The sequence below is a fragment of the Callospermophilus lateralis genome, chromosome 1 (genome assembly GCF_048772815.1).
Source record: "Callospermophilus lateralis isolate mCalLat2 chromosome 1, mCalLat2.hap1, whole genome shotgun sequence".
Classification (NCBI taxonomy): domain Eukaryota; kingdom Metazoa; phylum Chordata; class Mammalia; order Rodentia; family Sciuridae; genus Callospermophilus; species Callospermophilus lateralis.
Window position 1 is genome coordinate 218,119,880 of NC_135305.1, and position 13,526 is coordinate 218,133,405.

A 13,526-nucleotide genomic window follows, 5' to 3' on the forward strand; every position below is an offset into this window, starting at 1 on the left:
TTTTTTCTTTTTTTTAAATTTGTTCTAACTGCTTATACATGAAAGTAGAATGCATTTCAATTAATTCGTTGTACACAAACATAACACAACTTCTCATTTCTCTAGCTGTACATGATGCAGAATCACACAACTCATGCAATCATACATGTACATAGGGTAATAATGTCCATCTCATTCCTCCATTCTTCCACCCTCCTCCCATTACTGCACTATGCCCAGTCCAAAGTTCCTCCATTTTCCCCTACTCATCACCCACTATGGATTAGCTTCTGCATATAAGAGAAAGCATTTGGCCTTTGGTTTTTTGAGATTGGCTTATTTCATTTGTGAAATATTCTCCAGCTCTCCATTAGGCTGAGAAATATTTCACTGTGTATATGCAACATTTTCTTTATCCACTCATCTATTGAAGGGCATCTAGGTTGGTTCCATAGTTTAGCTATTGTGAATTGAGCTGCTATAAACATTGATGTGGCTGTTTCTCTGTAGTATGCTGATTTCAGGTCCTCTGGGTATAGACCAGGGAGTGGGACAGGTGGGTCAAATGGTGGTTCCATACCAAAAACTTAACACCAAAACACAAATAACCCAATTGATAAATGGACTAAGGAACTGAACAGACACTTCACAGAAGATATATAATTGATCAACAAATATATGAAAAAATGTTCAACATTTCCAGCAATTAGAGAAATGCAAATCAAAAGTACTCTAAGATTTCATCTCACTCCAGTCAGAATGGCAATTATTAAGAGCCATGTGCCTCAAATCCACACAGCATTTCAAATATGGCTTCAGTTATTCAATCTGAATACCTAGCCCAAGTTACATGAACTTTCTCATTTCTCTTCTCTAAAATAAAATTATATGATACTTATGCCATGGAAAGACTTTGCACGTGAATTCCAACAATCTACAAATAGAGAATGTGGGGGGAAAAAGGCTCACTCATACATTGCTGATGGGACTGCAAATTGGTGCCATCACTCTGGAAAGCAGTATGCAGATTTCTTAGAAAACTTGGAATGGAACCACTTCTCTGTTTTTTTTTTTTAAGTTCCATTTTTATTAGGTTAAAATATAAATAATAAAAAATACTATTGAACCGTAATAAGTATACACTTGAGTGATTTTTAATTGGTTATTAAGTTTTTTTAATTAAACATTCAGTTTTATGAAAAACAGTGGGTCTACTGCCCAGAAGGATTGTCAAAGGACTCTGAAGGATTGGAAAGATGTGAAACTCTGAAGTGTGTCTCAGACCAAGCTCTAAGGGTCCTTCCCTTCCCTCTGTTCCTGCTTTGTGTTTCCTAGGTTCATGGACATCTCTGTCATTGATGTTGAGTAATTGAATGTTGCAGATGCTGTAGAAAGGAACATTTTTTAGTAGATTGAAGATACAGAAAGGAGAGCACCACTGTGTAGAAACCCCGCTTGAGCATGGCCAGAACCTGTGAATGTAGCAAAGGTCTATTCAATGTTTACCAACATAGTTTTAATTTTGATCTCTCTGTGCCTAACATGGTAGAGGCTCTGGGAAATCCGAAATGAGAAAGAGAAGGTTTTCCACCCCACATACAGCATATACATATGAAAGGGGAATAAGAGGCTGTATCATTACAGAAATATGAAAACAGTAATAGGGCACAGGAAAATTGATTTGAATAATAAAGATTGGCATCTACATATTTATAATAATTAATTTTCTTTTGCCCATATGTTACAACTTCATTACATATCAATCACACAGCAATAAATAATTTCTGTTTAATCTGGGTTCAAAGATGTTGTATCAACTAGAAATCATCTTGGAGGACATTACTGAGTATCATAGACACTAGCACCTGCACTTTGTTCAAGTAAGGATGATTCCAGCCAGCAGCAACCAAAATTAAATTGTGAGTCTCTGGGTCTGATGCACTCACCTTTTTCAATTTTTTTCAACAATTAGAAAGTTTTCAGCAGAATAAAGAGGTCTTAGTTAGAGAAGCATCTCTGGTACATTCTTAACCCTTTAAAGTACCTGAGTAGTAATGAAATTCAGACCTACTTTGCTCCTATTTGACCAAGAGGGTGGATGTGGCAGCTGCGGGTGTGTCCTGGAGTTCAGGACACAGGGGGATGTTCTGGATTACTTGTGCCCACTTGACCTTAGATTTTGTCTTGTCTCAGACTTTCTTGAACAAATGATGCAACTGATGCCCTTCACTGCTTTGTCCTGGAATCTACCAGAAATCCCAAAGGAAGTGAACAAGAAAATTGGTTCCATCCTGGAGTGACAGGAAACTAAAACACATGATTGTTTTGTGGAGGGGACAACCTGTCAGCAATGGCGTGCCCTAATGCCATGTGCCTCAAATCCACACAGCATTTCAAACATGGCTTCAGTAATTCAATCTGAATATCTAGCCCAAGTTCCATGAACATCTGTGCTCATTTCTCTTCTCTAAAATAAAATTGTGTGATACTTATGCCGTGGAAAGACTTTGCACGTGAATTCAAACATTCTAAATATTGTACATAGCTTATCATCTGGCATTCAGAATCCCCAACAAAAAAATTATCCTCATCTTCATTCTCATCCTCATCATCTCCTTCACAGACGATCTGGAGTGTTGAGGACACAGTGTGTGGCAAAGAGAGTCAGGTGGCAGTTAAAGAGGACTTTCCATGAGCTTTCTGTTGTCATCACCACAACAAAGCATATGAACTCACAGTACCATCCCTGATGATGTGCACCTTGTTCTCCCATCTGGGTAGACAAAGTGCATGCTCCTTCTAATGGTGAAGAAATAATGCTATGCAATGTTCTTCCTTCACCCTTCCCTTCCACAGCAGCTCCTGATTCACACTGGGGCTCTGTTGATTTAGGACTAAGGAGGGCAGGTCCAAAGCCCCCACCTCCCTGGTGCCCAGTGGCCCTAACTTCAGACTTGGGGTATCAACACACGGTCAGATAGGTTCTTCCTAATACAGACATCCACAGAGCAGGAAGATATGCATAATATTGCCCACTGTACTGGGGTCCTCAAGCTGAAGGACTGGAGGCACAGGCTGGTTGTTGATCACTGTGTGACTTTGGTGGCTCAGTGCATAAGGCTCCTAGTTTACCAAGTAGCTAAAGCATATCAGCAACTCTTAAGAGCTTCCTAATATTAATGATGCAGAAGAGGAGCAGAAAATGAACATCTATCAGTGTTTATCAGTTTATCTCTATTAAGGAAGAGGCTCTTCTCTTCTCTACTATAAATTTTTCATTTCTTTAAAAAACTTTTTAGCTTTATATTAATATTATTGCAGTAAATTGAAGTTAAAAATTCTCTTTTAACCATTCTCAAGTATTATGATAAGCATCACTAATCACATAATTTTTTAAAAATATTCATCATCACTATCTCAAAAATCTTTCATTATTTCAAAGTGATCCTTTGTTCCAAATATGAAGAACTCCCAAGCATTCCTCCCCAGCACTGACTGCAGGCATTTCACTTACATCATGTGTGATATTAAACCCATCAATGTTCCTGAAGAGGTAGATTAACCCAACTTGATAATTAGTTATAATGAATTTTCCAACACACATTGCAACTGGACACCACAGGGTCTGAGATTTAGGCCATCCTGCTGGGCAGCCTCCTCAGGGCACCTTTAATGTCCCTGTTCCTCAGGCCGTAGATGAAGGGGTTCAGCATGGGGGTGACCACAATGTACATCATGGAGGCCACTGCACCCTTCCTGGGAGAATGTGATGCAGCTGACCCAAGGTACACTCCAAAACCTGTGCTTATAAATAAGCAAACAACTGCCAGGTGAGAGCCACAGGTGGCGAAGGCTTTGTATTTCCCCCCTGATGATGGGATCCTCAGAATGGTGGAAACAATTTTACAGTAAAAGAAAAAAATCCCTGAGATGGGGAAAAGGTCATAAAATGCTCCCAGAAAATATTTGACAATGTTATTGGAGAAGGTGTCAGAAGAGGAGAGATCCAGAAGTTCAGAAGGATCACAAAAGAAACTGGAAATTTCCACACTCATGAAGTTGGTAATTTTTAAGATGATCAAATTGTGCAACAGTGATTCTAAAAGGCTTAATAGAAAGGAAACCAAAATTAAGAAGCCACAGAGACGGGGGTTCATCATGACCAAGCAGTGCAGGGGGTGACAGATGGCTACAAACTGATCAAAGGCCATCACACTCAGAAGAACATAATCCATACATGCAAAAATAGTGAAAATAGACATCTGTGTCAGGCTACCCATGTAAGAGATGACTCTGCTATGAGTTAGGATGTTCACCAACATCTGGGGGACCGTGGTGGAGATGAAACCAATGTCAGTCAAGGATAGGTTGGAGAGGAAGAAGTACATAGGTGTGTGGAGGTGGGAGTCAGAGCTGACAGCCAGGATGATGAGCAGGTTCCCAAGCACTGTGACCAGGTACATGCACAGGAACAGTCCAAAGAGGATGGGCTGCTGGTCTGGATCCTCTGAGGGTTCCATTAGATAGAATTCTGATATGTGAGTTAAATTTTGTGCTTTTGTGTTGCTTGGACACCTTTTGAAAAGCAAAAAGTTTAAGAAAAAAAAAAAAGAAACACATCAGCAGGCTCCGCTCACTCTGCATGCATGTGCATTCAGGTATTCACTATAAAGCTGTTCACACTGGAGATCCACATGCCCTCAACATAGGTCTCTGTCCTGAGACACCCAGACTTGCACACTCTTTCACTGTTGCTATCTACATCATTCAACCCTCTCTCCACACCCTATTTCAGACATTTAACTGATCATTGTTAACAGTCCTGAAGCAGAAAGAAGAATTTCATGATTGCAGTAAATTATAGCCTACCATTTAAGGGGAAATTCAGGAAAAGTAATGTTTTTTATTAAGAAAAAATAATGTTCATGGAAGTTTATTAAGAACCAGCTCAGTTTACCTTGTTTTGTTCTAACAAGTTGAGGGCAATGAGTCTCAGTCAGAAAACATGGTCATGAGCCATTTATTTTCAAAGTGTCTCATCATTTTTTATTTTCTTATTGCCCTCCTCTGAAGATTAAAGCTTGCTCTTTAAAGGTATGTAATATAAAGCAAATTTCCTTGTCTTTGGCACATTTCAAATTTCAATAAATCTTATTGAGCTAAATGCACAAAATCAATAGAAACCCTGATCACAAATGTGACTGAAAGAGATGAAATTAAAAACATAAATGATAAAAAACACTTTTAATAATTTGATTTTATACTGGATTATTTGTATGAACCCAAACAATTTCAGCAGAATAGCTGGCATATAGCAGAACTCTTCACTGTTTTTCTTTCCTTTAATCAGTCCTCCAGATAACCTGTTAAAACTGCTCCATGGTTTTGTGATCTCATTCCATCAAGTTTGCAGTTTAAGATTTCATCACCAAAAAAATGTCCCAAGATTTCATCACCAAAAAAATTACCACATTATTTCCACTTTGTGGACTCTCTGGTCAGGCATTCCTGATATGCAGATTGTAATTCTCTCACTTAAGCTATGTAAGTGTAATTTGGGTTCATTCTTTGTCTCTTCTTGCTGTGATTGAATTTGTCTAAATTTGGGGTAATAATTACCTACCTTGGTTTTAAAAATCTTTCCAATTACCTAATTAGTGGTTTTGTATCAGTTAATGTTATATTCATCTTTGGATATTTTCGATTATCCACTTACTGTAAAATCAGACCAACACCAGTTTAATCAGGATATCTGCATGTGAAATCCTAGGTGGATTTTTTCTTACACCACAGTTGGAATTCACTGTCTGACAACCTCCTGGCTCTTAGGAAAAGCTCCATGAATATTACCTTCACATATTTCAATAACACCCACTATCTATGTTAAAATATAGGTATTTGACAATACTTGTCTCAGGAGTAACACTGTATAGAGAGATTTGAATAATTACCTGAGAAATTTCTGTTCCTAGTGAGCTAGGGATTTAGGATAAAGAGAGGGGAATTATGAATCTTAAAGGACACATCAACAAGCCTTTGAGATTTAGAAAGCACAGTTATAAATCTTGAACCACATGCCCTTGGCCCATGCCCTGGACTCATGCCCCTGTAATATGGGGGAAATAAACAAGTGCAGGGAAAAATTGTGAAGCTCCACCCTGGCTCCACCTCCTACCCAGGACCTGATACAGCCCTTCTGTAAACACTCAATACCCAGCCCCAAACAGGGCTTCCTCTCAGCCTCAAGACAGCCCACATTCTACCTTGCATGTGTACCTGCCTTCATAAATAAACTTCTGTCCATGCCTCTGTCCAGGTCCTGCTGAAATTCTTCTCCATCACATATGCCAAGAACCCACTGGTCCAGAGCTGAGCTCCCGCTCTGCCCTGGGAACCCCTTGGACCCATCTCCAGAAGTATCTCTTCCCCCATGACGTTACTATCTCTGCTGATTCCACTCTCCTGCAAACCTGTCTCCCAAACACGCCTACTTCATGAAATGGGGAGGTGTGATTTTCTGTTGATGTTTTTATGTCAATATTAATTTATGTTCCCATGAAGGTTTCCATTAAAAATTACCTAAAGGGTACCTAAATCTCATCTAAGTAGTGCACAACAGAATACCTATTGCCTCAGAAATGTACCATTTACATTAAATTGAAGTGATAATTCCATTTGTGAAGATCATTCCTCTACTTCAAAGTCTTTATCCTACAGAAAGCATTACCTGAAGAAAGTACACTGTTTAACCAGTAAGGTATGACAATCACTTCAAAATTGTTGTTCATCTCTCCATAAAACACAAATAAGAGTTTCTATATAATATATCAACAGGGGATAGGGGTGTGATCTCTGAAGAAAAATGCATGTACAAATTCACTCTTAAAAGCTACATTAACTTACCAATTTAAAAAATAATTATCATTATAGTTATACTTAATAGTTGGATTTGGGCTTTTTCCATATTATTATGAGTGTATTATAGTTTTACATAATGGTGAGATTCAGTGTTACATATTCATACATGCACACAATAAAGTGGTATAATTTGGCCAGTATCATCACCTAGTATTTCTCCTTACCCTCCTATCCTTCCTCCTGCAGTCCCTGTCCTCTGCCATACTGACCTCCCTTTGATTTTTAGAGAGCATTATAGTTAAATAGCAGTTGTGTTTATCATGATATAATCATATGCCCATGAAGGGGAACCAGATGTGTAGAATCAAAAGGGTCTTGGCATGCATACTGGCCAAATGTGTTGCAAGTTATTGTGTTAAGTTTCCTTTTTCTCCAATAGACCAAAATATAGCAATCTTTAGGGTTCAGAGACAGAACATGGGAGTTCCCCATCGGAAAAGTTGCCTTAGCAGTTGCTGGGACCGTCCCTCAGTCCTCCACTTTACTCACAGGTACAGCTCCTCTGCTTCTTCACAAGAAAAAGCCACAAGGTCCTAGTTCTCCAGCAGTCATTTCTTAATAAGCTCACCAGCCACCTTGCATCTTTAGGGTGGAAAGGGGTTACCTGGAATGTCAGAGCTGCCCAAGAATCTAGGGTGGGGGCAGCTGTGGGATCCCAGGTAGGTTACCAATTTGTTACCAAAAGCTTCATCTCATCCCCAATACCAATTCAATATTAAAAACATGTTTTTGAGAAAAAAAATAAGGATTATTGTTTTGCTAGTAAAGGAGAAACACGGAGGAATCTTGTCCTAGAGACTGTGATTCTCACCTACATCTTCATCTTAATATGTGTCATCAAAACACTGCTGACCATGACATATTCTCTGCATAATGACTCCTGAAGAAATCTTATCTGGTTTATAGGATATTTCCATGTTGCTCAGGTAGAAGAGAAAGTGCTTGCATTTGAGTCATAAGAGCAACACTTGATAAAACAGCCCTGCCAGTGTGTGCCCAGTGTGTGAGAATCACTCCACTTCTCCAGGCTCTGACTGCTTAAGGAGAGAGGGAGAGCAACAGTGAACTCCAAAACATGTGCAGCACCAAAGGGGAATTCGGAACTTGATAACTGATTGGTCAATGTGACTTTAAAATAAAAGATGTATGATTAGGGAAATGCCAACAATTTTGAGGAAAGAAATTGTCAACAGACCCCAGAGACACCATAGTGGGAAACTCTGACATGTGCCTCAGTAAAAGGCTCGGGTTTCAGGGGATCTCTTCAGATCCTACCACATTTTGCTATTTTTCACTTTAGAAAATCTATGTCATGAGTGCTGAAATTTGACTAAGTTAGAAGGAATTAAATAAAAATAAAGCGTTCCTATGTCCATGCAAGGACACAGAGTGATAGTGATTAACTTGCCATTATTTTCATGGTGCAGTGCTTCAAAGAATGAAAGTACAGACTGGAAGCAAGAAGTCCATGAATCCAAATTAATTTGGGCCATTTTGGTGAAGAAAGTTCAGGTGAATTCAATGTGGAACAGATCTGTTTTAGATGCCTCCTTTGCAAAGACAAGCATGGGCCCCAGAAAGTCACAAATTGAAAGAGGGTCACCTTTCCATATACACAGCACAGACATGTGGAGCATCAAAATTAAAATGACCAATCCAGAAATAGAAACATTCTAACTTTGAGTAGGGGATGAATTCTTTGAGTTGCATGAAGATTAAACTAATCACTAACAGTAACAATAATATCTAGATCTTATTTTGCTCAGAAATTTTTCAAAAATCCCACATTATTTCTTTAAGAGCATGATGTACCTGTTTTATCCTTAGTCAATGCAGTGGTATCAAACAAAAATCATCTCAGATAACAACGCTGAATCCAGACACTAGTGACTTGCTCTACTTCACAGACACAATAAGTGGGATTGAAAGGCTCTAAGACCCCTTTGCTATGTGTTTTTGTTTTCTTACATCCAACATAAAGTTCTCTATCTATGTCCTAAGGTTTTAAATATAAGGTATACATTCAAGTTCTTTCCAGTGATGTAAGAATAAAATAAAGATGTAATATTAGGTTTGCTTTGGGATTAGAGGGCTGTTTTTGAGCATAAAGGGTCATATAGTGAGCTCCAAGGAGGTCCTGGAGGGGGCCCAATAGTGTGATATGTGCTGAATGATCATCAGCCTCCCCTACTGTGACCTCTCCTGTGACCTGTGGTTGTTCTTCTACAGTACATACAGCAGGCACCCGCCCTGCTCTGCCCTTGATCACCAGGAATCCAGCAAGGAACTGCACCATGGACAAGGCTCTCTTTCTGCAGTGACAGGGAAGAGGAATGGCTCTTGGCTTATTGATGGGACAGGCTGCCAGGATTCTCCTGTGATGCCCAGTGTCCACATTCAGACAGCCCAGGTCAACCAGGCTGCAGTCTTTCCAACCTAACAAACAAGAGCAAGTTGCATAATTATAAAGTTCCTTTTTTACTGTAAGTTAATGATAAATGGGGCATGTGTTTTTCAAACTGGAACAATGCACAAGAAATTAAACAAATAATAGGGAACACATTGCTCACCCCCTGAGCCTGGGAAGCCCTGAGCCTCGGTCCATGGTGCTCTGGTTTCTGGCATCCTCCTCCTCATCCTTATCACCACCAGAGTCTTTTCATGGTGCTTAGGAAATCTTTTTTTTTCTTTTCATTATTTCTGCTTGTTTTTTTTCTCTTTGGTACCAGAAATTGAACTCAGGGGTGCCTAGCCACAGGACCATATCTGTTAAGGTCTGTAAACAAGTCAGGATGGCACCTGGTATTTTGCCAGAGAAATGTTAGAGTCTGTAAACAAGTCTGCATGGTGCCTGGCAAAATGCCAGAGGGAGTGGTTTGTGAAGTAACAAAAGCAAGCCATTAAGTGTGGAGATTCCTTATTGGTTGACTGCTGTATCTGTTTTAAGCTAATTAGATAGGCTGTGTAAAATGTATAAATACCGCTCTTATTCTAAAAAAAACGGCTTCCACTCCTGCTGTATCAACGTACACAAGTTATTCGTCACCCCCCGCTTATTCTGCTGCAGCCGAACTGCGGCACATATCCTTAGCTCTTTTTATTTTTTGAGACAGGAGCTCCCTAAGTTGATTAGGGCCTTGCTAAGTTGCTGAGGCTGGCCTTGAACTTGTGAAACTCCACCTGAGATCCCCAACCCACATTCACACACCACTGCACCAGGCTAGTGAAGACTTCTGAGGACACATTTCGTATCCTATGGGAAACAGAACCAGTGTGAATGGAGAGCACATTTTAAATAAGATATCTAATAACCTAGCAAAAATAAAAACATAAACTTTTCGAACACAATGCATGAAAATTAACATACTGAAGACTCCCATCTGAATACTCAAACTGGGATGTTTGTCCTTCTGATAGAGGAACAATACTTTCCATCTTTCTTCCAGGGTCCCAAGGCTCCATCTGCACCTACTGGGTTATACTGCTTCTCTGCTGGCTCATGACAAAGAAGTACACATGCCAAAACCTACCCATACCTGGTGCCCAATGAAAGCTCGTACTCAGTGCCCAGCATTTCCATGAATATGCTGTCACAGGAGGAAGCTTCCTGATGCAGAACCACAGCAGGACACACAGCCACACAGCTCACTGGAAAATAACCATGCACTGAAGGGCTGCAGGCACAGGCTGATTGGGCCCTAACATATGACTTTGAAAGCTCAATGCACAGAGCTCATTATTGAACTAATTGGTCCATGCAATGCCATCTCTAAGGACTTCTCAACATTAATACAGGAAGATGAAGAAAAGAATATGAAGGTCCACTTAATATTTGGACCCTAGCTATAATTGGGAGGGACTTTGCATACTCAATTTACTGCTCTCACTTTTGTGTTTTAAAGATAATCAGCTTTTAATGTCTATTCTCAATATAAATATGCAGTATAAATATAAATAATAAAACATTGCTATTTGAAACTAATAAGCATATGCTTTAGTTACATTTATTTGGTCATTAATTTTTATTTTTAATGAAGCATTCAGTCATTTAAAAAATAGTGGTCTCCTGCTCAGGACAATTGTCAAAGGACTCTGCAGCATTGGAATGATGAGAAACTCTAAAGTGTGTCTCAGAATAAGCTGTAGGGTCTCCTCTCACTCCCCTCTGTTCCTATTTTACTTTTCCTAGGCTCATGGACAATGTCTGCCATTGTTCTTGAGTAACTGAAGTTTGTAGATGCTGTTAAGGAGAAGATTAGGGCTTGTGTTTCAGTGACCAGACACAAACAAGACCAGTTCAGTCAGCGAAAACCAGCAAAGGGAGGATCTACACTAAAGGGACATTCAACCAAAGGAGAAAATAAGTCAAATTAAAAACCAGAAAGAAATCAAAATGACAGGGAATACAAAACATATCATAATAATAACCTAAACTCATCAACCAAAAGACATAGATTGGCAGATTGGATTAAAAAGCAAGACCCAACAATATGTTCATGGGCAAAGACATTTGCAGGCTGAAGGTGAAAGGATTGGGGAAAAACTTATCACTCATATGGATTCCCTATACAAGCAGGGGTTTCCATTTTCATCTCAGATAAAGTAGAGTTCAAACCAAAGTTATCAGAAGAAACAAAGAAGGATATTTCATACTTTTTAAGGTAAGTATATATAAGCAGGACATAACAATTATAAATAGTTATGCCCCAAACAATGGAACATCTATGTACATCAAACAACCCCTTCTCAATTTCAAGAGTCAAATAGACTACAGCACAACAATACTGGGTGAATTTAACACACCTCTCTCACTACTGGAAAGATCATCCAAACAAAAACTAAATAAGGAAACTATGGAACTAAATAATACAATCAATAATTCAGACTTACCATACATATATAGAATATTTAATCCATCAACAAATGTACATGCTTTCTTCTCAGAATCACATGACTCTTTCTCTAAAATAGACCATATCTTATGCCATAAAGCAACTCTTAAGAAATACAAAAATAAAGAGAGAGAGAGAGAGAGAGAGAGAGAGAGAGAGAGAGACCATATACTACATTTCACATTTCTATCAGACCACAATGGAATGAAATTAGAAATCAATGATAAAATAAAAAATACAAGCTACTGTAACAAATGGAGACTAAATTATACACTATTGCATGATGAATGGATAGTAGAAGAAATGAAGGATGAAATAAAATTCTTACAAGTAAATGAGAACACTGACACAATACATCACAATCTCTGGGACTTCATGAAGGCAGTAGTGAGAGGAAAGTTTATTGTAGGGAGTGCCTTCATTAAAAACATAAAAAGAGAGAATACACTACATTCTATCAGACCACAATGGAATGAAATTAGAAATCAATGAGAAAATAAAAAAACTACAAGCTACTGTAACAAATAGAGACTAAATAATACACTATTGAATGATGAATGGATAGTAGAAGAAATCAAGGATTAAATAAAATTCTTACATGTAAATGAGAACACTGACACAATATTATCACAACCTCTGGGACAGAGAAGGCAGTAGTGAGAGGAAAGTTTATTGCATTGAGTGCACTCATTAAAAGAATAAAAAGTCAACAAATAAATGACTAAAACTACATCTCAAAGCCCTAGGGAAAAAAGATAAAGAAGAAATCAACACTAACAGCAGTAGAAGACTGGAAATAATTAAAGTCAGAGCTGAAATCAATAAAATCAAAACAATTGAAAACACTGACAAAAAAGTTGGTTCTTGGAAAAATATAAATAAAATAGACAAACCCCTGGTCATTCTAACAAAAAGAAAGAATGAGAAAACTCAAATGACTAAAATACAAAATGAAGAAGAAAATATCAAAACTGACATGTCTGAAATACATAAGATAATTGGAAACTATTTTGAGAATTTATATTCCAAGATAACAGAAAATATGGAAGACATTAAAACATTTCTAGACATATGACCTACCCAAACTGAATGAGAATGTCATACATGATTTAAAGAGATCAAGTTCAAGTAATGAAATAGAAAATGCCATCAAGAGCCTACCAACCAAGAAAAGCCAAGGACCAGATGGATTCCTTTTTTTTTTTCAATCTTGTAACAGTCACATTTGTAACATAGTTTTATTGCCTTGATTAATTGTATTGTTAACCTATTATATATGAAATTATTTAGCATGGAATAGTAATTTCAAGTTTTCAAATTTTTTTGGATATTTATTTTTTGTTTGGGGTGGAGTCAATATCTTTTTTATTATTTTTTATTTTATTTTTTATTGATTTCTTAAAAATAAATGAGAGTGAATGCATTACAATTCTTATTACACATATATAGCACAATTTTTCATATCTCTGGTTGTATATAAATTATGTCAGCATCAATTCATGTCTTCATATATGTACTTTGGATAATGATGTCCATCACATTCCACCATCCTTGCTTATCCCCTGACCCCTCCCTTTCCCTCCCACCTTTCTGCCCTATCTAGAATTCTAGATAAGACCATATCAGCTATGCTCATCCTCTGTGCTCCATTAATGTCCCTGTTCCCAAGGCTGTAGATGAAGGGGTTCAGCATGGAAGTGACCACAGTGTACATCACTGGTGCCACTGGACACTTTT